The sequence below is a fragment of the Triturus cristatus genome, chromosome 6 (genome assembly GCF_964204655.1).
Source record: "Triturus cristatus chromosome 6, aTriCri1.1, whole genome shotgun sequence".
Taxonomy (NCBI): Eukaryota; Metazoa; Chordata; class Amphibia; order Caudata; family Salamandridae; genus Triturus; species Triturus cristatus.
In genome coordinates, this window is record NC_140589.1 from 1,126,262,626 (window position 1) to 1,126,289,615 (window position 26,990).

The 26,990-nt window shown below is 45.8% G+C and overlaps 1 long non-coding RNA gene across 1 annotated transcript in view; it reads left to right on the top strand.

Moving 5' to 3' along the window:
• LOC146821067 (uncharacterized) overlaps nt 1-26,990 on the top strand; it is a 344,858-nt gene that overhangs the window by 174,015 nt on the left and 143,853 nt on the right. Inside the window, exon 2 of the long non-coding RNA XR_014962659.1 lies at nt 21,962-22,063. This is a non-coding gene — a long non-coding RNA (uncharacterized LOC146821067). The remainder of the gene's footprint in view (nt 1-21,961; nt 22,064-26,990) is intronic.

Genomic DNA, 26,990 nt, shown 5'->3' on the forward strand with positions numbered 1-26,990 from the left:
TCAGCATTCGACATGATCTTGCATTCCAACCTGCTGAACAGACTAGGGAAGATTGGAATTTAAGGGAACGCACTGTCCTGGATCAAACTGATTTGGAGGATGGATCCCAGGTGGTGCTTCTTGCTCCCTTTTCTTCTGGCCCCAAGCCTATCAAGTATGGGGTGCTTCAGAGCTCTACCCTGAGCCCCACGCTTTTCAATGTCTATCTGGAACCCCTGGCTACGTTGGTGGAATCACTGGGTATGTAGGTGATTTCATACACTGATGACACACAACGTCTGCTCTCTTTCCAAGAAGAGGCACCTGACGTCCTCAAGTCCGTCAAGGACTGCCTTGAAGCAGTGGGTGATATGAGGGGCAAAAGCTGGCTCAAACTTAATACCCATAAAACGGAAATTATCTTTTTCGGCACAAGCACAATCCCTGAATCTCTCAGCTGGTGGCCGTCTGAGGTGGGGGTTTCTCCCTCCCCCTCTTCCTGTGTTAGAAATTTGGGCATCAAATTTGACTCAGCTCTGTCTTTTGAGCCACAGGTTAAAGTGGTCTCTACTAGCTGCTTTGCTACTCTGAAGTAGAGAGAATTAGAGAGCTTTCTATGGTTGTCTAAGATCACTAAAATCACCATAAGGGTTGTCTGGATTAGTGCAAGGTACCTCACTCAAATAAGTGTGCACCATATACTGAGCCGGCCTCCTACACCTACATCGTCTGTAGCGTTCTGATTGCTAATTGGAATTATTTGAGGTGCATGTAGGAAATTTGCCTTTTCTGTGAGGTATTTTATTGGTTACTTTAGACCTCTTTGCACTTTACCTCTGCTAACCATTGGTAAAGTTCCTGTGCTCCCCCTTTACATGTGGTTGAATTGGCATGCACCTAAGTGGCATATTTACTGTTCCTATAAGTTCCAAGTATAGAGTGTAGAAGGTGTGCCCAAGACCTTGAAGTTACAATGCCACTTGTGGACTGCAATACCTATTTTGAAAACATTGCTTCAGGGCTACCCTGAGTAGCCTGACTGTAGCAGTGTAAAACTACAATTCCGTCTGTCAAAATAAACGGTTTGAACAGTTGAAATCTTCCTTTTGAATATTAATAGGTCACCACTATGTAGGCCTTGCAACTCTGAGGGCAAGGTGCATGGTTTTTATAAGTAGGACATGTAGAAATATAATGCTAACATGTCCTTACAGTGCCTAGCACCCAAAAGCTATTTTCACTGTAGGAAGGTGCTGGCCCATAGAGAAACATTTGGAAGCGATAATAAATGCCAATACTGTACCTCGTGAAAGGGACAAGCTATAAACATAATTAAGCAACTATTTTTAATAGTGACTAAAAGTCCAGTTGTATGGTGAAGTTGGAAGTGTAGTAAATATTAAGGAAAAGTAACTTTTAGAAAGTTACCTTTTCCCTACCTGAAGTTCCAGGAGGCAAATTTGTATTTGCTCTTCAGCTTCTCCCACCCAGTGATTAGCCCTGAGTTTGTGTAAAAAAGGTATGAAATGCTGCCTAGCAGCAAACAATAGGCCAAACTGAATGGCCAGAGATGATTCCCCTGAGTTCAACAGAATATGCTGGTTGGGGACTGTGGGCCTCCTTTTAACAGCAGTGTCAAATCCTGCTTGACAGATCTGTTGAGGACATGTAACACTTGGGATGCGCTTGAGGAGTAGACTACAGGATGCCAAGACAATTCTTGTGTATCACATGTCTGGTTGCTGAAGGTCCCGGCTTTTGCCTACCAGCCTTGTGTCTCTGGGTTTATTGTCGATACAGTGCCTGCATCAAATTGGATTTTGGTGTTAGATGGGGAGGACACTCGGATTACCATAGCACACTCCCCGGACATACCCTCAGGGCACAAGTATAGTGTGGCCGGAGACTTTCACCATCTTGGAAATGCCCTGACATATTGCATTTTGGGTCTGTTTGCAATAAGACAATCAGGAATTACTGCAAAAGTAGATAGGGTAGAGCCTGGGAATGTTAAACCCATTGGTTAGGGAAAGGCCAGGAGTCACTCCCACCCACTTGCTAGTTGCAGGCATAACTGTGGCACGTCCAGGTACCCACTTCAGAACACTTTCTGAGACTGCAGAATGTCAGAAGAGGATTAGGTCTGCTGTCTGTGACCTAGTTGTGGAACTGCTTGCTCTTGGACCCAGGACAAATAAGTGGACTCCAAGGGCCAGTTTGCTGACATCTGGGTGGCTAAAGGGAGACATGAAGCTGTCAGTGGTCTTTTTATGGACGAACCCTGCTTACCAGTGGCATCTGGACATGGACTGGACCCTGCTTTTCATCTGCCCAACACCATGGGGTCTTGGGGCCTTAGAAGTGTACTCCTGTAGTGGATTGTGACTTAAAGGACTAAAGTCAGACGGTATAATGTTTGACCGGGATGAACCTGGCTGATGTATCCGACCGATGCTCCATCGCACTCGGCCTCAAATTGTGCCTAGGTACTGGTCTACTGTGACCTTTGACTATCACTGGCTCTCTCTACTTTTTGGCACTATTTGTATTTAAAAGTTTAAAAGTTCATATCTCCAGTTCCCCTTATTGAATTATTGTCATATTAGTTTAATTTTGTTTATCCGCTTTTAATCTATTTTTATAACTTGGTTTGGGATTTTATTGTTTTGCATTTTGAGTTTATTATTATGTTGATACTGCATAAATATGTTACGCAATGCCCTAAGTTAAGTCTGTCTGCTTTATGCCATGACTACCATGGGTGAGCTGAGGTTAATTTAGTGACTTGGAGGGTTCACACTGCCAAGGGTTGTGATTATTCCTTGAAGTGGGTAGTTGCCCATCCCAAATAATAACCTAATTTCTTACAGCAATTGACTGATTGTTGATCCATGGTTATATCACAAGGGATTAATGGATACCAACTCCTGTCCAGATGTCTTAAAACACTCCAATAGAGTTTAAATTCAACGCAAAATGTGTCACATTTGTTGGAATATCACTCAATGAGGGTCACTAAAGAATACTGCTCCCTCGGATGGGAGTTCTAGTTAAGAATTATATTCAGAAATGAATCCGAAACATTGTATGGCCTAGTGTTTTAGCACCCCACCGCCTGTAAACCCAATACCTCTCAGCACAGTCCATCCTCTTGAAAGCAGAAGTTCACTTTGGCCATTTTGTATGGGATTGCTGAATGGAAAAAGCTGTTTGTGTAGAGGCTATGTCTGGGATAGGCAGGGACATATAGTAACAAGATGTACAGCAATCATTTTTGCACAAGAAAGGTCAGTAGCCTAAGCTGAGGGTGCAAGATATTTTTAGTGTTGACCCTATTCGCAGTCCTTACACAAAAAGATAACGTGTTGCAGAGCCTTCTCAGGTATCGCACTGAAGATTTGGAACTCCTTACCACCAGATGTACGCAGGATCCCTACCTCCTCCTTCAAAAAAGAAGTGAAAATGCTTATAATGAACAAATTCACATCCTAAGACTTTAAATCATACGCTACTGTTTTCGACATATGTTATCTTACCTACCACTGTCTACCTCTTAAATTGAATGTATATATATTACCCCCTTGACCGTATATTGTTTCCGAATGGTGCAATGTAAAGCGCTCTGACACCCTCTAGGGTCATGTTCGCGCTATATTAAAAGGTATAAATAAATAAATAAATAAATCACAGGTTTGTAATTGAATTTTGCACCAATTGGCCAACCCTTGGGGCTTTGGGGACATAGCAAGCATTGCAACATACTTAAGGCACACATCTTGGTAATGCAGGGAAAGTTGGACTGACGTTCTGGCATTACGCAACAGTTTCAGGGGTTAATGCTACATAGAGTGGGCGTTAATGGGAACTGCAGTTTTGTTCCAAGAGGGAACTTCATTCCTTATTGTACAAGGCTCTTGCACGTTCTTAGGAATAGTAAACCAAGATGGAAGGAAGGGAAAAATAATGCCTTTTGGTCCATTCCTATTCTAGTTTCTCCCCATTACTTGGTCAAGAGGCCTTGGCACACACAACTTATTTTGTGTGGCTTTGTCTGAGGGGTACCTAGTCCTGAAAGTAGTCATACTTCAGCCGAAAGTATAGTGTGGGATAATAATGGACCGAAGCGTTCATCAGAGTTGGCGCGCTTCGCATCATCAATTAATAATTAAGCATGGGTGGATGATTTCTATATCTTCTGCTGTGACACACATTTTCTCCAACTGGGTCCATTAAAGCTCCTTTTTTGCGTTTTTGTGTGAAGCATGTTACTAGTTTGGTAGTTATTATAGTGCGATACCAAAGGGGATGATGGACGGAGCGCTTGAGCACATCAAACACTCACCCCCAGTCAACTGATCTGGGTTTAATCCATCATCATTCTTTAGCTCACTCCACCACCCCAGTTCAGACATGGCCATATGCAAATCAGTCTGACCCTGTGCCTCATGGGAACAGTCCAGCCCGAACTGCCAAGCCATGTCTTCCCTGGACTGGAAAAAAGCATCCTGGGACCGGTTTCGGGTTCATAACCCTCATCAGCCAGGCAATCTTGAATCCAGTGGCAAAGTGAGCAAGGGACCCACGTCTGGGCATACCCTGCCAACTTAGGGCAAACAAAGCGATACCAAAGGGGATGATGGATGGAGCGCTTGAGCAAATCAAACACTCACCCCCCGTCAACTGATCTGGGTTTAATCCATCATCATTCTTTAGCTCACTCCACCACCCCAGTTCAGACATGGCCATATGCATATCAGTCTCACCCTGTGCCTCATGGGAACAGTCCAGACCGAACTGCCAAGCCATGTCTTCCCTGGACCGGAAACAAGCATCCTGTTCTGCATTCTGTCCAACTGTTGTTTTTGCATTTGTCACCCCGAGTGGGAAGGGTATGCCCAGACGTGGGTCCTGTGCTCTCCATGCCACTGGAATCAAGCTATCCTGGCTGAAGAGGGGTGAAACCCCGAAACAGGTCCTAGGATGCTTATTTCCAGTCCAGGGAGGACCTGGCTTGGCAGTTCGGGCTGGACTGTTCCCATGAGGCACAGGGTCAAGACTGATGTGCATACGGCTGGGCTCAAACTGGAACGGCATCGTGAGCAAAAAAACGATGGATTTAGGCCCAGATCTCTGTACTGGGGTGAATGTATGACATTGTTCTGCATTCTGTCCATCAACTGTTGTTTTTGCAGTTATTATAGTGCCCCGGATTTTGCTGACATTGCACTGGGTGGAGCCCAGTACAATGGTAGAGACACCAGGAGAATTAAACATCTGTCCACGTTGCTTTAGCTATAGTACAATGTCATGCATGTGCTGTGGCCTCTATACATTCATGTCAAAAAATAAAGGAGAGGGGTCCCACTACACCAAGGGGAACAGGACACCAAATCAAGACACTATGTCAAATAAGCAAGACCCCCTTGGGTATCTTATGTAGCATACATCCGTTCATTCACATTCACTCACAAGAGTCAGGTATTAGCACCAATAGGAGTCCGGAAAGGTAGTGTATATAGAATAATCAGTGTATTTATTATGTATCATAAAAACTTTAAAAAAACATTAAAAACATTTTATCACAAAGTCCATGAGGGAGACAAAAAGACTTTAAGGGAAGTACACAAGCAGTGATGTCTTATAGTATAAATCTCACAGGCACTCAAAGATGCATAGCTCAAAAACTGACAAGTTCATAAGTACATATTTCATAAATGTGTCAAGTTTCTTTTTCATTTATATCCCAAGATATTGCCTGTGCCTTTGTGAACCTAATACTTTCTCGGTGTCCAGAATCGTTGTGTAAGTCCTTCCCATAAAATCTGTACAAAAAAGCGACGCGTTTCGGTGGTATCTTATGATTCCCCACCTTCTTCAGGCTAGCACAAATGCTTGTAACACAACTCCCACAAAAGATTATATCTAGTTGGGGGTGTGCTCGTGACTTCAGATTGTCAATTCTTCATCAGCAGTGACATCTTTCAACCACAGAATTTATCATAATGTTCAGCTTTCAATAAGCATCGGACGGTGATCAGAGGCAGGTCGTGAGGCTTTTTAGTCCCGACAACCAGCATTCCAAGTGGAACATTAAGCAAATACGGCGTTTCTTTTGGACGCGAGCCTGTGAAAGAAGGAGTCCCATAGCCTCTGTGGGGCATATAACTTGGACCCTAGCAGTCAGAGGAATTATTGCGGAAGGCACGTTTTTACAACTTTATACCGAGTGTAATACTGGTGCCACCTTGAAGGAACATACAAGGGAGGAGATTACCCCCTATTATTGAAAGCTGAACATTATGATAAATTCTGTGGTTGAAAGATGTCACTGCTGATGAAGAATTGACAATCTGAAGTCACGAGCACACCCCCAACTAGATATAATCTTTTGTGGGAGTTGTGTTACAAGCATTTGTGCAGCCTGAAGAAGGTGGGGAATCATAAGATACCACCGAAACGCGTCGCTTTTTTGTACAGATTTTATGGGAAGGACTTACACAACGATTCTGGACACCGAGAAAGTATTAGGTTCACAAAGGCACAGGCAATATCTTGGGATATAATTGAAAAAGAAACTTGACACATTTATGAAATATGTACTTATGAACTTGTCAGTTTTTGAGCTATGCATCTTTGAGTGCCTGTGAGATTTATACTATAAGACATCACTGCTTGTGTACTTCCCTTAAAGTCTTTTTGTCTCCCTCATGGACTTTGTGATAAAATGTTTTTAATGTTTTTTTAAAGTTTTTATGATACATAATAAATACACTGATTATTCTATATACACTACCTTTCCGGACTCCTATTGGTGCTAATACCTGACTCTTGTGAGTGAATGTGAATGAACGGATGTATGCTACATAAGATACCCAAGGGGGTCTTGCTTATTTGACATAGTGTCTCTATACATTCATGACATTACTATGTGCAGGTTTGATACAAGATTTGTCGTCATGTATACCCCAGCAGGCCCGAACTGTATTTGCCTTCGTTGATTTCAGTAAAGTGCTTTGTAGCAGAAGCACATGAGGACAGGTAGACAGGAGTCAATCCTTAAGGTGCAGAAAAAGCAAAAACGCTTTGGGACTCTCTCAATGGCAGGAAGGCACCCTACAGTTCTTCGAAGTTGCTGAAGACCAGACTATGGCCATCTCGTAGCCCTGTGGGGGGGGGGGGGTCTATGGGCTCAGAGTTGAAGAACTGTCCAGAGCCTTACTGCAGGGTGGCGCTGGTGGGGCTTTGAAATGTGTTTGAGTTGTGGCTGAGGGTGCAGAGTTATGGTTTGCTGGCTCCGGAATTTGAAGGGCACCAACAGAGAGGCAGAGTGTTGCAAGACCTGGTGTTTATGACCGTAGCGCTGGAGTCCCAGAAAGTGCTAGCATACACACAGACACTGTACCCACCTCGTGCACACCTACTCTCCCACCCGCCTCTCACTCCCAGACCCTTCCTTCACTTCTACCCCCCTCCCATTCTGTGGCACCTTCTGTGCCCAGTCTACCAATACTGCCAACATCCGGCCGTGCCCAAAGTCTCAAACCTACTCTGCTGGGCAGCTCGTGGTCTACCGTCTTCTGTTCTGCATCACGCTGCTACTGGTCTACAGCCCTGTCAATCACCCTCCTCCTTCTCTTCCTCATCCTCCTCCTGTGTATCTTAAGCTGCAGGCTGGCGCCTGGATAGCACCATATTCACTTCTGTTGTCCATGGCGGCCCACGTGTTTCTCTTGATGCTGGCTTTGCAACGATTCTACCCACTTTCGGTCCCTCCATTATTGTTTTGTATTGTATTGTAATTTCATTTTTATGGCGCTTTCTACCCCTTAGGATTTCATCCACTTCTATATGCTAAATACTTCATCAATAAATCTCTCTTTTCTATGCCAGCATTCTGGCTCGGGTCCCTTGGGACCACAAGAAGTTTCGCTCTGCAAAAACAGCACTTTCCATTTCTTTCTTTGCAATTAACTAATCTAAGTGGCGGCCACCATTTTATATTGCAGAATTAAGAAGGAAACATGCCCCCAACTCTCAAACTCTGCTTCTGTCATTGCTACTCAGAATTAAATATATGCGCAATTAATGTGTTTTTAACGAATGCGGCCGTTAAGACTTATATAAGTTCTATCTTACCCAGTGTATTTACAGTCTTTAGAGGTTTTGTGTTATTGGAACTATTCATATCTTAATTAAACTTTATTTAACATCTTTCAAGTCAGAGACGTTTTAGGCATGGGCACCCCCCCGCCCCTCCTCCGCTAGAGCTAGCTCCGTTCTTCCCCTGATGACCTTGAATAATTCTTAACAGACTTTTTAAAATACCGTTTTCGTTGAATTTATTTTAATGTGGGTGATGCATTAGAGTCTGTTACAGACATTTGACAGAGAAAGGCTTTTTTTTATGAACACCATGAACTGTCCCTTAAAACAGTTTTTGATCTCAAAATTGGATCTCACACTTGACAAATAACAAGGGTCACAAAGATTATTAGCAATTATATTAGTGAGCTGCTACTGACTTGTCATATTGAAAACACAGGTCACTGTCCCTGAATATTAGATGTAAATTAATTTAGAATTTGGACCAGCATGCCAGTGAACTGTCAATGACCTGGCCAAAGAGGGCATAAAAGAGATTTAATTGGATTATAAATTCCAAGCTGTTACGAACAGTAGGCCCCAAAATACATTTGGCCCCCAAAATCCTTAAGATGTCCCTGTTTCAAGTGAATAGATTCACCTGGAAAACTTCAGTTAAATTTAGTTACAGGTTAGCGAAGTGTGGAAGTAAAAGTTGACTTTTAGATGCAGGCTTCCAGTAAGGACGTTACATTTCTCCAGGCAATAAACATCGTCGGCCCTTCGCTGTCAGAGCGCCTCTCTCTCCTTTCTGGGGCAGCCTGGAGGAAGATGGCACCTGCGTGGTCTCGAAATCTTGGAGCTGAAAATAAATGGGCTCTCACCTTTGAAACGGGTCCTTCTTGGAAGCCAACGCATGGCTATTCTGTGTATTTCTATAGACAAAATGTAAGGAAAAAGAAGCAGGCTTCGGGAGTAAGACCACAACATAAAGTGCTCTTACTACTGATGGGGAGGAGAAACGCGTTCGGACAGTCAATTCGGCAAACGATGTGGTGGCTGCCTGCTTACATGTAGTGACGATGCGAGGGGGTCACGGGCACTGGTGAAAGAAAGGACATGCCCCCTTCTCTCCCCTCCGGCCACTGTGTTTGACTTGTAAGGCAGAGTTCAATGGGCTCCGGTGCCCCTTCACCTACTGCACCAAATAAATGCTACCCCCATGCTTACATGCTCCTAGGCAGAGGGTAACTGAGACTCCCTTCAACGCCGCCAGAGCTTGGCGGGGGCACCTTTCTTTTCGTTTCCTGTCCTACATCGCCTTGCCGGAGCTGAGGTACAATACCTACAAAAATCGCTTTGAAACTAGTAGATGCGTTGTGCACGCGGCAGGCGTGGTCTGCTGAATAGCGCCTTGCTTCACGAGGTTACCGGCCCAAGGCTGTCGACACCTGAAATTAGCCCCGTCTGGCAGCTGTTGGGGTACTCTGCGAAATGAGTTTGGTGGTCTCGGTCGACTTCGGGTGAGCGCGTGCCCACCCATGCATACAGACAACGGTCTCGCTGTCTATGCAGTCGTCTGTCCTTGGCCCACCTCCTGCCCTCCATCAGGATGGCTGCCAGCCTGATGCCCCCAAACCACCATCTGTCCGTCCGACCTATTTCCCCGCCCCTCGATCCCAGCTATGTCATCTGCTTTCTTACCTGTTAACCTGGCCATCCACCAATGTATTAAAATACGTCTACCTACCTACCTGCCCGCGTCTCCATCTGTCCTAAGCTTCCAGGGGGGCTCTGTGTTGTATTTCTTCTCGGCGCGCTGAGGTAACCCCTCGGTGACAGCTTTGGTTTCTTTCCCGCTGCGGTGCATTTTCTCGCTCCCGTCGCTCTAATCGATAACCCTCTGATCAGAGCGGCGCGCTGCTGGTCAGGGGGCTTTCTGTGCACACGCACAGGGGCCGAACATCTGTCAGGCCAACAGAAAGCTGCCCCTGCCCGAACAAAGGGGGGCATTATTCAGCCTGGGGTTCATCTTCAGTCTCAGCAGGCAACTTTCAAGCTCCCGTGCAGCAGCATTCAAGCACAGGCTTTCAAAGAGTGCGGCTCCCTGAAAAAACAGAAACGCTTTCCCCTCTGAAATACAAAAAGGTGGAGTGGAGGAGGGTGCCTGAGGCGGACTACTACATTTTTAACAACTGTTGGGGCAACATGAAATAGCGTAGAAGCTACATACACCACAAGGCAAACATCACTCGCCCTATAATATGCGGTGCAATGTAACGAATTGTTAGGTCTTGGCGGGTGAAACTAAAGGGTGTAACACGCGCCCCTGTGGCACTGGGGGGGGGGGTGGGGGGGGGGGGGGGATGACCCAATCCTTCAGGGGGGACCTAACCGTTCATGGGGCCCCCAATCACCACAACGCCAATAAGTGTCTTTGCAGCTACTGGATGGGGGGGGGGGGAGGGGGGGTTGCTCCTCAGTTTGTAGTGGGTCCATCATTTTGAGTTTTTGGTAACTGGGCTATACATAGTTCCACGACTGGTGTGGGTGTAATCTGGCAAAGGCGAATGTGTGGTAAATAGCAGATAGTCCCAAGTGCTGTAGGATACCATCATGACTGGTTCTTTTTTGCAGGTTTTTTTTAAAATACAGCACAAATTCGACCTTAAGGTACTGGAGCGCTTTAAATGAGCACCGGTTACATTACACAAGGACGCATTCATTTTTAGAGGCACAGGAAGATTAAGGGCCCCATTACAAGACTGGCAGCCCGAGGACTGACAGACTCGTGGTGGCACGGGGGTGGCGGTCCAGCCACTGCCGCACTGGTGATCCGACTGCCCCATTATAACTTGGGCAGTCTGATCGCCATGGGACTACCGCCGCTGCCAGGGAACAGCCATTCCAAGGCGATGACGTGGCAATCTTGAGGCCGCAATATGCTTGGCGGGACCGTCGCCATCCCACCATGCATATTACAAATTCTCTCTCCCCCACGGTTTTCAAGGAAGTTTCAACGCCATGAAAACCGTAGCGGAGAGGAAACAGTGGGGGCTCTACAGGGCCCTCTGGTACCTCATGCCATGTTGATGCACACAGGGAGGCACAACATGTACCCCCTGTGTGCATGCACCCTAGATCCTGCACGACATGGACTTTACAGTCCATGCCGTACAGGAACTTTGTGTGGCGTTTCCACTGTGGTGCCTTTTTCAAAGGCACTGCTGCCTTTGAAAGAGGCATCGCCGCAGGTCAACCACACCGCCTGCCCGCCAGACCACTTTTAAGTCGTAATCTGGCAGAAGGGCGGCAGTGAGTCTCAGCGGTACAGGAGCGTGCCGATGGCGGCCTGCCCGCTCCCGCCCCACTCAAACTCGTAATCAAGGCTGTTAGACCTGTCAGCCCTAGGGTGGTATTACCCTGTTTTTTTTGTCCTTTTCGCCTTATTTTTGCCGCCGTCTTTTGTTGGACCTAGGTCTCTGGGCGCCTTACCACTGCCAAACAGTGCTGAGGTGCAGGTGCTTTCTCCCAATAACATGGCTGCCACAGGTTCCTGCTACTGCGGAGTGGCCATTGAATACACGCACTAGTAGTTAGGAGCAGGCTGGGACATCCTGATACTGTATCTCCGCCGTCCCGCCTTTTTGTCCCTTAGACCAACATGTGGAAGCTCCTGAAACCTTCCAGCCCTGGAAGGGGTTATGCTTTGCCGCCTTTACAGGAGGGTCACCTGACCTAGTGGTATAAGAGGAAGGGAGGGAAACTGTACTAGTCAGTTGGGGCACCACTGGACCTGGGGTACCTCTGCCGGAGTATAGGCGGTTGTGCCTGGGGAGGAACCTACACTACTGGGACTGACTGAGCTTAGGCCCTGCTGTGCCCAAGTTCGATGAGGGACTCTGCCAGCCTGCTGATCTTGCCCAGTGAGGGGGAAGCCCAGGGGACCAACTCCAGTGTGCTGCAGGGAACCATCCTGCCTCTGATGCCTGCCAACTCAAACCCCTTCTTCCCCTCAAAAACCTGCAACTAAGACCTGCCATCCGCCCCCCCCCCCCCCCCCGAGATAAGCGCTGTACTGGAGACGTGGACTGCCGGCTGTGAGCGCTACTGCTACTGGGGGATCACCAGGTACCGCTGCTGGGCCTTCCCCCTGCACGCTGTGACTCCCAAGCGCTGTGACTCCTAAGCGCTACAGTGAAGAAGCTGCTGCCCCTCCGCTAGCGTTGTGCTAGGTGGCACTGCTACGGTGTGAGCTCCGGACCTGCGGTGGCCTTAATCCCCCCAGCGCTGCGAAACTCACCGCCACGACCTCTGGGTAGCTGGAGGACGAAGCACGGTATGCCAGGAGCGCTGTGGGCCCAGGGAGTGTGAGGCGAACTACGCAGGTGGTGCCACATTGAGGGAGGAGGAGGCGCCACTGAAGATCACCGCTGCGGCCCCTGAAGCCTGGGGAGGGCCGCCGCGGTAGTAGAGAAGGCCGCACTAGGCCCGGGCTGCGTGGGCGCGCGTTGCCAGGCAACTAGGGCGTCGGCCGCGTCATCGGCAGTGCCCCCCTGTGAGCCGCAACCTGAATGGCTCCTGGGCCCCGGGCAGAAAAGGAAGACCGGAGCCCTCCGAGAAACGGCGTGGCGGAGCCGGAGCCCCGAGGAGGTCTCCGCCGGCCTGAAAAGTGCTCTGCCCCTCCCCGCCAACCCCCAGGTGAGGCCCAGAGTGAGGAGAGGAGCGGTCCGCCTGGGGTTAAGGGGGCTGACAGGCCTAAGAATTGACTGGTGAGTGTGGGGAAGCTGGGGCGGTATATACGCCCCTTGACACCTGTTACACACAACCACTGGCGAGGGAGGGGACAGCCCATCCTGCTTGAGACTCTGCCTGCATTGCTCGAAGCCTGGGGGACAGAGACTGGCCAAGAATGGTTTTCTGAATGCCCTGGGAGGAGGGTTTAGGAGGCTTAACAACTGCCCACAGTGAACACCACCCCTGTCTCAGGGACGTTGCCGGTATGATCCCCCTGCCTAGGGACTGCTGCAGGAGCTGAGTCCCTCGGCCTAAAGTATTGCCCATATTGAAGATGCGCCAAAGTGATGTCGCTTGTGTTGATGTTATGTAAGGACTGTTGCATTGATTAGCCCCTACCAAGGGAATGTTTTGAGGTTATATTCATGCCCTGATGCCCTCGAATGAATTTACGCATGTTTTTCCTGAAATGAATCTAATGTTGCCCAGAGATTATCTGCTCTGTTTCCTGAAATGAATTTAACGTTGCCCTGAGATTATCTGCTCTTTCACTGAAATGAACTCCTTTGCCATGACCTGAATGAGATAAAGAGCATTGTTTTATACAACAGTCTGGTGTGGTGTCTCTTCATTGCGTGCGCATTACTGAGTCAGGGTGAGTGTCTGCTGCACAACTGCTTTACACATTGCCTGCGGGTGCCTTCCGCCTCGCGCCAAGCTACCGTGTCGGAATCGGTAACCCCAGTTCTAACAAAGGCCTAAGTGATTTCCTCGGCATCACAGGATTCACTGACGTGGTGACTCGAACCTGGCTCCAAAGTAAGCCGCTCTGGCGTAACACCACATCTTCTCTGATACCATTGCATATTCTGTCTGTGCTAGGTGTATGTTCAGAGTTCTGCCTTAATGTGGTTTTTAAGGTTATGTGTGGCTTTGTCACAGGGTTGATATGAGCAAATTGATGCCCAACTCTATGGATTGTTTGCCCTATGTTTGTATGCACATAATTCTGTCTAATGTGTTGTGTGCTGTTGTTGACTGCTGTTGGGGTCACATGAAACCCCTGAAGTCATTTCTCCCATAACCAAGCTGTGTTCGGTGTGATTTCAGTGCTCTATTCTAGATGTGATCTTGAACTAACATGTGGAGCAAAATACTCATAGTAATAAAAGGAGTGCTGGACCTTAATATTCAGCTTAAGTGCTAGAGAAGGTAAAGCAGTGTCTCATTGGATGTACACCAGTAGCTTGTGAGCTATGGGTAGCTCTCCAGCTACCAGTCAGTAGCTCTCCTATGTGCAGACCCGCCTACTAAATTAGAGGCCATTGGTTGGATGAATTACCATATGTATTCCTAAATTAAAAGTGTGTATTCAGGATGAAAGTGTGTGGTTGAATGTCCAAAACATATCTACATTACAAGTTAATAAAACCTTTCTTGCATTGCCAGTGGTAACCCTGCCTGATGCACTGAGGTAACCAACGCTGGCAGTCTTGCACAGGGCGGCCACTAACGCAACGTTGTCTTTACAGCACTAATAATATCAGTAGCTCGGCATCATTTTTATTGAACATAAATAGCTCTTGTTACAGAAAAAGTTGGAGGCCCCTGATGTATATAGTGATGACAAGGGGATTCCATCTAAGGGTCAGAATCTTATTTAATCATATATATTAGAGTTCAGCAAGAGAAAGACGAGATCGAGGCCTGGCAGTCACCAGTCTGGTCTGTGCAGGCACAGCATGACGTTTTGGCTTTAACAAAACATTTTTGTGCTTTTAGAATGTCCTGTTCATTTCCCACTTCTCCAAACTAATTTCTCCTTATTTACATATGCATAACAAAGAGGCTGACATAGAATGGGTCATTTGCTGTAGTTGTTCTACCCGACTGTAACAGGCATCACATTAATTTGCACATCTTGCAAAAGAAGCAACAGAGTTCAGAATAATACATTAGAAATGAAAAGGCTTGTCAACAATTACCATAAACTATCTCAAAGTACAAACATCAAGGGCCTTATCTACAAGAAAGTGACTTAGCGCAGCACTGCAAGCCATTTAGCTTCGCCACACTGAGTCACTTTCAAAGCACAGGGATGTGACATGTTTACAATAATATGTCGCATCCCTGTGCTTTCCCCTGAGCTGGCACACAATTGGCTGCCATGCGCCAACACAGGCACCCCTGCACCATGGTGCAAGGGTGTCTGCATTTCAGGGGAGATTGTTTTTGTGCAGGAAGATACACCTTCCTCCACAAAAACAATCACAAGAGGTGATTCCCTCTTTCTATGTGTGCTGCAGAACGCCCCTTTCTTTTTTTTTTATAACTTATTTTATTGATTTTATATAGCATTAGCATAAGTAAAAAAGGCCTTATATCATTACATTGTAATCATGCAACACATCATATACAGTTCCATTATTTGAATAGAAATTCCTTGTAGGGTCCTTGTTACCCTTTCATACACCTTGAGTGGCAGTGCGTTGCTTCATGCGCACAATAGGTAATATTCATTTCTATGGGCCAGTATTTGTCATTATTACCCATACTCGACCTTTATAAATCAGCCAATATATGTCAATATGAAATCAAACAAATTCGCAGAAATACATTCATCATTTTACATCTAACTTACTATAACTAAATCCTCCCCTCCCTTCTCCCACATGCCCGGCAATCGTGTTTCATTGCCTTTATGTCCCCATGCTCATATCATTTACCCATAATCATCATCTCCCTATATGCAGACCCGTCAGTAGTCCATCATGTACTGTATTGGATACTGTTGACATCGCACTTAGTTGTGATAAAAAACGTCAACCAGGGGTTTGAGTAGGTGCAACTATACCCCCTCAGTACGATTGTATGTCAGTCGCAGCAAATTCTTCCATTAATGCATTCCACTCGATAGAGATCGGTGTTTTGCGCAACCCCCTGTGTTTTTCTCTTTGCAATTCAGCCCCTTCCGCTTTACCCCATCTGACCAGTTCCACATGCCATTCCTGCAAAGATGGCGCTCTGGTAGCTTTCCATTGTGTTGTAATGTTTCTTAAGGCTAGTAAAAGGGCAAGATGTGCAAACTTATGAAGTGGGCTACCTTTCTTCCCTCGCGGTCCCAATCCCAGTAAGCAGTATTCCATTGAGTCATTATTCCGCACTGGGGATGGCATGCCCCTTTCATGCAGGATGGCTTTGCGTGTCTTTTTACATATGGGCCAGCAAAATGCGCTGCCGGTGTGTCACAAAAAGTGATGCACCGGCGGCCCTGAGGCTTGTAAATAAGCCTCCAAGGGTTTTCAACAAATTGTCAGAAACCCATAAACTACTACAAAGGAGTGGCACAGTCTCCACAAGGTAGTAGTACAAATTCCACACAGTAGTGCCACATTGAAGTATGTCAAACAGCCAAAATGAAACCCGTACTATTATAAAGTAGTACCGTCGGTAGCACACAAATGCATGTAAAGGATACACCGTATATTATCAGGGAGGCCCTCATACTCTCCACTGTTTCCGCTGGTTGGCTGGCCCAAACGAGACCGATATTACACATCTAACACGCTTCATACATGGACAGAATGCGGCATCCCCGAATTGGAATCGCTATTCGAAGACGGACAACTGAGACCATTCCAACAACTTATAGATGACTATGAGCTCCCCCCTGGACAGTTTCTACTCCACCGCCAACTCTTTGAACATTACCGCCAGCACCATGACCTCTCAACAGGGGAACCGGCCACACATCCGGTCATACACACAATCTTGTACATGGGAGTAGGACGACACTTGACCACATGGCTATATAAAGCCATCAGGGAACTCATGAACAGACCCCTAGAGACCCTACGGACCACCTGGGAAGACGAACTAGGGTGGCCAGTACACGAGAAAGAATAGGAGAGAGCCCTCAAACACCCCAAGAAGGTGTCTCGAAACGCGCAGTTCAAAAATATACAATACTACATCCTCCATAGGGCTTATTTGACACCTGCACGCCTCCAACAATTCTATCCCGACACCCAGTTTCTTTGTCCCAGGTGCCACTCACAAGTAGCAGATTTTAACCATATGTTCTGGAGCTGCCCCACACTACAACCATATTGGCAGCACATTCATAAATCACTTAGGGATCTCACCAGGCTCACACATCTAAACACCTGGGAGGCCTGCGTATTAGGTGTCTTTCGGAAGCAGAAACAGCACAAAGTGCCCCTCAAATTTACCTCACTAGCCACTTTACTAGCCAATAGGAATATATCCATGCATTGGCGGTCCCCCACAAGTCCTTCTATCTCAGCATGGGAGGAGGCGGTACACAAGTGGGTCACCGCAGAGGAAGAAGCACTAATAGAGGAAGAGGTGAAAGAAATACGCAAGCACCCTATATCTATGGAATGGGCTCTAATCTTGAATCACTTCAAACAATCAATACCCCACGTTGACCCAGAAGGTGACCCACCTGCCCCACGGGACCCTACAATCACAAGTACAGGCACAAACACGTGTAGTAAATCTCCCTCCGCAACACACACCTAATATGATTGATACTAATACCGCACAACAGGCCCCACTCGACAGCCAGAACCAGGAGCAAGACCGATCACAGCTCCCTCCTCATCCCCAGTAACACTTGGGAATATCGTCAAACAAGGCGCATATTACCCTATTGCCCAATTTGACACCCGCACCCAGAACTCCATGAATGCATCCCCAGTTCTGTACCCCTGTTCTATATAGAAATTATACGTCTTAAGACCTTATCCGTGGCAAGTTATTTGTCTCGTTACTGTACAGATGGCAATGTAATATGGTATAAATGTGAGAAATACAAATCGACATGCTATATCCAAATGTACTTTGATACTGTAAACTACAAATGCCAATAAAAATAAGTTACAAAAAAATCATAAAGTAGTACCGTACGCAACCTCAAACTAACACAGAGTAATTCCACAAAGTGACACAAACTACCATGGCTCTCCTTATGGATCATGTGGAGATGTATCTCTGAAGAAGATAAAACCCTATCTGTCCTAAACATACCCCGTAAAACGTGGAAGCAGGCCTGGAATTTGAAATCTAGTGCAGTATTGGACCTTGTAATTCCAGGTCCAGCATGCTAATCCGTAATGATGGCCAGTAACTAGGGTGAATATACTGGCTGCTAGCCCTACTATTTCCTCCTCCAGTTTCAAGTCATCTCAGGCCCATATCTTTTTCATTTTCCCCAGTGTCGGAGAGGACTATCTTTTGCATGGTATTCTCCCAGATTTTTTCCTCCCTATGCTGACCCCATTTTTGCCAGACCTAGGACTCTGTGCACTTTACTTCTGCTGACCAGCAGTAAAGTGCTTCTCCTTCTAAACATAGTTAAATAGACAATCATCTAATAGGCACATTTAATTTACTTATAAGTTCCTAGTTTATGGTACTACACAAGCCATGTACCTGTAAATTAAATATAACCAGTGGGCTACAGCACTCGTGCCATCTAATATAGTAGTACTGTAAAATATGTCTCCGGGCCCGTCCCTGCAGCCTGTGTGTGTACAGCTTAAACTGTCATTCGGACCTGGCATAATAAACCCTTTCCAAGACCTAAACATTATTTTTTAGTACTTTAAAGTCACTCCTAGGGTAGGCCCTATATGCCCCAAGGACAGAGTGCATAGTATTTAAAAAGTAGGACATGTATATTTAGGGTTTTATATGTCCTGGCAGTGAAAAACCTTCAAAGTCGTTTAACACTGTGGCAGGACTGGCTTTCACATAGAAAAACACTGGATTACATTAACACCTTATATTGCTTAACTTCAGTTTCAGACACACTGGAAAAACTATTCAAGCACCAATTTTAATAGTAATTTAAAGTCCATTTTAATGGTAAAGTAAAATTTTATATTACTATTTTGAAAATGACACTTTTAGAAAGTTGCTGTTTTCCTGCTAAGCACAATGTGCCTTACTGCCAGTGTCCAGGGTCACCTGATTGTTAATGGCTCTCCTGTGGTGTTATGTGTATTGCTCCTAGACAGGGGACCAACGGCTTGGCTGGAGAGGTGTTTTTGATTCCTTAAGCAGGATGGCCTGGGGGTTGTGCCAGCCCCTTCCTGAGCTTCCAAGAGGGCCTGTCACTGGCAGATTAAGCTCACACCTATGCCTGCCTCCCAAGAGTTTACCCCACCCACAGGCTGGCATTGGGCATAAATGTGGCAAACCCAGATTCGTTGTCTCTGTATAATGTGTGTGTGAGATGTAATGTGCTTTGACACCCTATATTGGTGTTAGTAGTGCAAAAAACAAATTAAATGAATGTGGGAGGGGCTAGAGGGAGATGAGGGGCACTGTTGGAGGAGGATGATAGTGAGGGAATCCGTTGAGAAGGAGGGCAATGGGTGGGGAGGCACCAGAAAAGATTGTTGCACGGCGCCACCAGTGCTAAAGCCTGCCCTGCTTAAGAGAGAGATGGTACTGTGCTTAGACAACTGCAATTTTGTATAGTTTTGTACATTTATGAGTGTATGCCTCATGGTTGCCTTGCGGGAAAGCTTATACTCAAAACAAGAGACCTGAGTGTGTTATGATGACAAAATGTGAGCCTATGGGGTGCCCTGAGAAACGTTTTGTCTGTTGCAATACATATGAACTGCTTAACATGACAAGTTATGACAAAGGCAGTAGGCCAGGTTATTTATTGTGAAAGCATTTGTTGAAGCCAGTAGGCCTTTAACAGCAAGTTGTTTTCACATTGTGTTACACATTATAGGGAGGCGTTGTGTTACATGTAATGTGACAGATGGTTCTAGCAGGCAAGGTTTTTGGTGTTGGCATTCACTCTGACAAACCCTGGGAGTAGAAGATTTTTACTGTGATTATTCTTGTTAAGCCCTTCTAAGAAGGATTGTATATTGTTTTGTCAACTTTAATTTGGGACATATTTGTAATTGTGTAAATGCATGCATTATGGTTGCCAGCTTATGTGCACTTTAGTATGCCTGTGTTGGTTATGGAGTCAAGCCAGTCATAAAGGCTATGAGCCTTATCTGTTCACTGAGAACTGTTATGTAAGATTCTGTTTATAACAAAAAGTCATGACATAGTCAATGGGCCTGACTTACATATTATTAAAAGCATGAGTTTAACTCAATAGGCTTTTAAGGGGGGCTAGTAATTTAAACTGTGCTAAAGTCTGTAGTCAGATATTCCGTTACATAGAATCTCACTGATTAAAATAGTTTTAAATGGTTATGGTGTTGGTGACCCACTCAAACAAACCATGGGAATAGAAGGTTTGCACTATGTTAATCCTTGTTAGGCTCTATTAGGTGGGATTTTGTTTTGATATGACAGCTGTAATTGTGCACATATTTGCAATTTTATCACACTATACCTGATGGTTTTCTTGTGGGAAAGCGTATGCCCAACCCATTAGGTCTAAGCTGAAAAACGATTGATAAATGTTATGGGACTGATAGTTAGGGTAAAGGCAGTAGGTCTGAGATACTGAATGTGAAAACCAGATGTTACAGTCACTGGCATTTAATAGCAGATTGTTAATATTCTGCATTAAAGCCTACAGTCAAGTATTTTGTTAAATAGAATCTTACAGTTCAACGTAGTAGGTAAGGCTTTGGTGTTGGTTACCCCCTCGGACAAATTGTGGGTATTAAAGGTTTTAGGGGGTTAGCTCAGGCCCCTAGAGCCTCTGTGGAGCAGGAGTGGCCCAGCCCTTCAGCATACTCCCAATACTTCAAGAGGTTCCTCATTCCGCCCAAGGTCAATGAATTTTTGTGAGATATATGAGTCTCAAGCCCCTCATCACATTTTGCATGAAGCCCCCATCATTATGCATTACAACACTGGAAGATTTGCATTGTGAGAGACATCATTCTCTTTGCCAACTATAATTGTGTGTGTGTGTGTTTGTAAGTGTATGACTGCATGTCTGATGGTTGCCTTGTGGGAAAGCTTAGGCTCTATAACGTTATAAAGCTCTATATAGTAGGCCTTAGTTGGTTATGTGTAAAATCCGGTGATAACAGCTATATACCTGATTGGTTCACTAGGAAAGGGTATTTCAGGTGTCATATGTCCGATCTATTTATTTTGAAAAGATACAAAAAGGGAAAGGGCCTGCATTTTTTTTTATGGTTCTTTTTATTAAACAATATGAATCGGTGTTGCCACATCAATCAGGTGAATAAGTTACAGATAAGAGGCATTCATTTCGCATAGTTACAGACATGGTAGCTACAAGAACAGAGCAATGAAATATTATGGGATACAACATTTATGGTGAGGGCAGGTCATCAGAAATGGAGCTGCATGGTGGACTAGAGATCTCCCCTCGGTATGTATTCCATGCCCCCAGATTTGAGACCACTTCTTGGGGTAACCCCTCGCCTAATGTTACCCATATCTTACCCATTCTGTTCAGGTCTGTTGGTTCCCATATATTCAATAGGCACCTTTTCGCCTCAGGGAGGATGACCAATTTCAACACTTCACCAAGTACTGCATGTATCCGACACCAGTACCTCTGTATGAGATCACATTGGGCCTGCATTATTAATTATGTGATACATATATTAAAGCCCATAGGCCTTTAAGAGTGAATGCTTTTTGCAGTCAGGTATTTTCTTGCAGGAAATATCAGTTTACTCACAGTTTACTTTTGCAGGAGTGGATTTGTTTTCTGTTCCCTCCTTTGACAGATCATAGGGGTAGACAATTTGAACTGTAATAATTATGCTAGAATCTCTTCCAAAGGCCTGACAGCCTTAGCTGTCAGCCAGGATCATGTAATGAAAGAAATTATTAAATAATACATACATCCATAGATAAATATACAGCCATTTAGATACACAGAGGGCCTTTGGGTCAGCCCTCTTCTGCCATTGGTCTGTCTGAGTGTAACTCACGCTCTGCATCATCCATTTCAGCGAACAGCATGAGGTTTTGGTCCAGTCTACATCAGTTATTGGATCTCTTGCCCTCTGAGTGGCAGTATTTTGTGATCACATATGCACATCCTTCACAAAATGAATGCACTTCAGTGACGGGGCTGGTTGTCTAGAACTTTAGTTTTCAATATTCTCTTTTTATTGTTCTCCTTTCATTTCTTTGATTCTCCTCTTTTTTATTTTTCTCTCAGGACGATACTACTTATCTCCAGGGGGTGCTGACGGCCTGCTTGACTACTTCTCATTCAATCTGCAGTGCCCCCCTTCCCACCTGGTCACTTCCTCTAAAACAGGTGGGCTTTTTGGAAAGTTGTTGTCTACAGTGTACCATTGTTTTATCATTTGAAGAGGACAAACGTGTTGGTGTTAAAAGTGGCGGCCATGCTGGAACTGACATAGCTATAGGCTATGTAAAATACCATGCAAGATGAACAATCGCTGATACGTTTGTTATTACAAGCATATGCATATGTTTAGACAGCAGCATATTTTTTTTTTTTTCGGCTTTTATTCTTTGATTATATCTTGAATATTTGTTGCGTCTCTGTGCGTTTTTATTGTGAATGTATAAAAGGGTGAACGCAAGAAAGAGTGAGTGGATGGATTAATGGATGTATGAGTGCAAAGATGAGTGACCTTCTCAAAATCAAAACGGGCCGAGGAGGGGACCAGGCGGATATACCTCCCCTCACTTGCTGCTGGGGCCCTGACGCAGCTTGTTCCTCCCGCCGCCGTTGATTTCCAGCTTCACAGCCGCAGTGGGGGGGGGGACTACAGCTCCCAGCAAGCCCTGCGCCAACATCCTGCACCGCCCACCCACTTCCAGGACCAGCGCGCCCGGAGGCGCCTAAATTGCGGCAGCTTCCACTAAGGAGCGGGGACCTTCTCAAAATCAAAACGGGCCGAGGAGGGGACCAGGCGGATATACCTCCCCTCACTTGCTGCTGGGGCCCTGACGCAGCTTGTTCCTCCCGCCACAGTTGATTTCCAGCTTCACGGCCGCAGTGGGGGGGGACTACAGCTCCCAGCAAGCCCTGCACCAACATCCTGCACTGCCCACCCACTTCCAGGACCAGCGCGCCCGGAGGCGCTTAAATTGCGGCAGCTTCCACTAAGGAGCGGGGACCTTCTCAAAATCAAAACGGGCGGAGGAGGGGACCAGGCGGATATACCTCCCCTCACTTGCTGCTGGGGCCCTATCGCAGCTTTTTCCTCCCGCCGCCGTTGATTTCCAGCTTCACGGCCGCAGTGGGGGGGGGGGGGGGGACTACAGCTCCCAGCAAGCCCTGCGCCAACATCCTGCACCACCCACCCACTTCCAGGACCAGCGCACCCGGAGGCGCTTAAATTGCGGCAGCTCCCTCCGCATCGCGGACGCGCGCGGATGCCGGGCGAAGCCCGGGCAAAGGGCGGGCCGTCTGTGGCCGTCCGGGGCAGTACGAGGCTGGGCTGGGCCACAGATTTTGGTCCTTGGACTTCTGAAATCGCCTATACAGAACTGGGTAATAGAACATATCACAATTAGGTCTTTTACCTAGGGACTGTTATTGTGCCTCATTTGCCTACCTGTTTCTTTGCTTGTAGGATTGTGTTTTAACATAATTGCATTAAGGGATACTGGTTGTTCCCAATTAAGGCTTTTGTCGTTTTTTTTAACCATATATTTGGCTGTACGCACATTTAGAGAGCCAAATATGTCTAAAGTTAACAAGGAGAACGCACGTCCTACTTCAGCTACCCTTGACAATTAACTTGTTAAAGTAGTTGACAAAATTAATAAAGAGCGCCGACAATCCTTGGGTCGGGGGAGTACCTCTGCTCCATTACCTAGTGCTCCCAATCCATCTATTTCCTTGTCCACCTCATCAGGGGATGTTAGTGGTAACTTGGAGTTTCCTGCACTTCCAACTACGGTTACCCATGTAGAACTAGACCCCAACCTGATCACGCCAGAGTCTTCCCATGTACCACCAGTTTAATGCTCTCCGGCTCTGAGAGCCCAGAGAGTACTAAGATCAGGGAGGGGTTTAGGTAGGATAACCCTTCCAAAACGGGGGGGGGGAATCATAACAAAAAAAGATCTGACCCCCCCATCCAAGTGTGTTGTCAGTGACCCAGGTACAGTAATTAACAACTCTCAAGTAAAACTAGACCCCGAGCAGCTAGAGCTCTTGATTAGCATTATAGATGCAAAGTTTGACAAAATTATTAAACCTTTAATGGACAAACTTGATACTTTTTCGGGGGAAATAAAGAGGTTGGGAGGCCTTTTGAATTCACATATTGGGACAAAGGTTAGCCCAAAAGAATCTAAAAAGGTCAATGGCCCTGTAATGGAGACCCTTAAGATACCTAATGGGGGATCATGCCCAGTTACTGTAGTTGTACCGAACCCAATGGTGTGTTTAAGTACTCCAACTAAAATTGTGACAGTGGATAAGCCAGGGAACATCGAAGTGAAGTCTAAACGATATGGTTACTCGACGCCTAACTTACCCCCGGACTGTGCACCATATGTGGCAGTTTTAACTAACGTTCCACCACTCTCGGACACCGGGACTCGTAGTAACCTAGAAACCCATGAATCCCTGAAGTATAAAACTGTGGCTTGGCTTAACCGAGAGTGCGGTTTCCCAGTAGCTTTGTCCGATCAAATTCTAACCACTACCAGAGCCATTTGGATAGGGAACTAACACAAAAGTATCAGTGGTGATTGTGTAATTGTTAACTTTAAAAATCTCCAACTTACTACTACTACCTTGTTGAGAGCCACTTCTCGACCCCTGAACGATCAGGGAATTTTACTCAGACCTTTGGGATTTTTTTATCAACATTTAATTGATCAGCCCCCTAATGGTTTTAGAAGGGGTAGAGGCTGTGCCTCTAGTGTGTCCAGTAGGTTTGAGGTGGTTATATCCAACCGGTACCAATCCCTGAGTGGTTTAGACTCTAATGATTGACTGGATCTTGATGTGGCGCTGCTTGAAGTTGGAACAGTATTCTGTGGAGTAGAGTCAGAAGGATTTACTACAGGGCTCCCAGCTAACGTTAGTGTGCTTCTTGATTGTTGCATGATATCCAGCTTCGTGGGTGATGCTGAGGGGGGTAGTGGGGTTTTGCCTGTAGTAGACAACCACTGTCCGAGTCCAAGCATACTTATCCAGGATGAAGTTATTGAAACACCCATTGGGTCCTCGAGTAGTTTTCTTGCCAGCTGGAATGTTGCGGGTTAGCATCTGAAGAAAATAGTCTGGGGTGGTCAGAATTTGTCGACCTTTTCGATATCGTTTGTTTCCAGGAAACTTGGTGCAAAAATGTCTCCGGTTACAATGGTTTTGTCTCCTATCAGTTACCTGCCACGGCATCTACTTCTGGTAGAGCTAAGGGAGGGCTTCTGGTTTTGATCTCTGTCAAACTACCCATTATTGTTAAAAAACATGTTTTAGTGGGGGCCCTTTCCCAGATTTTATGGCTTTCTCAGGGGGATGGAAGAAACATTCTTTTAATCAATTTTTATAATAATATCTTTGACAGCACCAGGCACCTGGTGGTAGACACACTAGGTAGTGCTCTGGTTGATATTATAGCGGGTTCAAATGTTGTGATTGAATTTATTTTGGCGGGGGATTTTAATATTGCAGTATGTCCCCTCTCCAACCATTGTATGTGTGGGGTCACCAACCGCTTTGGGGATGCGGATCTCCATTTCCCTCATAATAAGTATGGGGAATCCCTGAACAATCTCTTGGCGGCACATGATATGGAAATATTGGTCAATGAGAAGAATGATCTAGGTGAGAGTATTCCCACATTTTCAGGGAGGGGGGCAAATACTGTTATTGATTTTATCAGCATGTCATCGAACCTTGTCCCCTGGAGTTTGGCACCTAAGGTCGTGGATATAATGCTTAGCGACCATAACTGTATTACTGTAGTGGTCACTCTATGGAATCAAAAACCTGTACCTGACTCGGGGGTTATAGCTAATATTGAACCACATAGACCAAATGGTACAAGGTTAAGATGGAAAGGGGACAAAGCGGAAATGACGTCTCATCTAATTATAAATAGCTGCGTACTTGAAATTATTGAGATTCTTGAGCAGGCTGACGTCACTGCCGATCCTATTCAACATTTTATTAGAATTAATTCTATCATTGATCAAAAATTTACCAAATCAGCTGAGCGTAAGTCCAATCAGCAAAGGGGATGGTTCAACCATGCTTGTACCCTTGCACTTAAAGAGCTTAAAGATGCACTGGCATCCAAACCTAGAGTTAGGAGCCAGGTGTCCCAGCTTAGATTAAATTATAAGATAACAGTTAAGCGAAGGAAGACGGAGTTACAACACGAGGCCTGGGATGAATTGACACAGGCTGCTGAAAGGAAAGACTGTACACTATTTTGGGCCACTGTTAACTGTCCGTTTTTAAAAGATGAGAAGGTACCAGAATTAACATCTACGGTCAGTATGGAAACATGGATCTCCCATTTTTCTACAATTTTTGATTCGGATAAAGCCTTGGGTAACCATAATGACTTTTGGCCCATTGTCCCCTTGGACATTAGCATCACCGAGGTCTTAGATAGCATCGGTGCAAGTAAAGGGGGAAAGGCTCAGGGTCCCGATGGGGTGCCCATCGATGTTTATAAGTTAGCCCCGGAGGTATGGGGACCCATGTTGGTTAAAGTTTTTAATGCAGCAGTTTGTTTTGGGCGACCCCCAACTTGGGAGGAATCAATTATAATACCAATATTTAAGAAAGGAGATCGGGGGGATGTGAAGAACTATCGTCCCATCTCCCTGCTGGATTCCTCTGTGAAAATAATGAGCCGGGTACTTTTGGTCAGGCTGGAAGAATGGGCAGAAACCAATGGCATCCTGGCAAATTGCCAGTATGGGTTTAGAAAGGGACGCGGGACGATTGAGCAATGTTTAAATCTCAAACTTTTGATTGGGAAATACACCCAGGCTAAGAAGGGCTCTATTTATCTCTGCTTTGCAGATTTGAGTAGTGCTTTTGATATGGTGGACCATGTAATTCTCTGGGCCAAGTTGATTGAAATGGGGGCACCTGAGGGTATTGTCTTTTTCTTGGCCCGACTCTATGTCAAACTACGTACTAGCGTGCGATATGGTTCTAGTGGGGAGTGTACCACCACATTTTTGATTGGGCGGGGCATAAGACAGGGGTGTGTTCTTGCCCCCCTGCTCTTTAC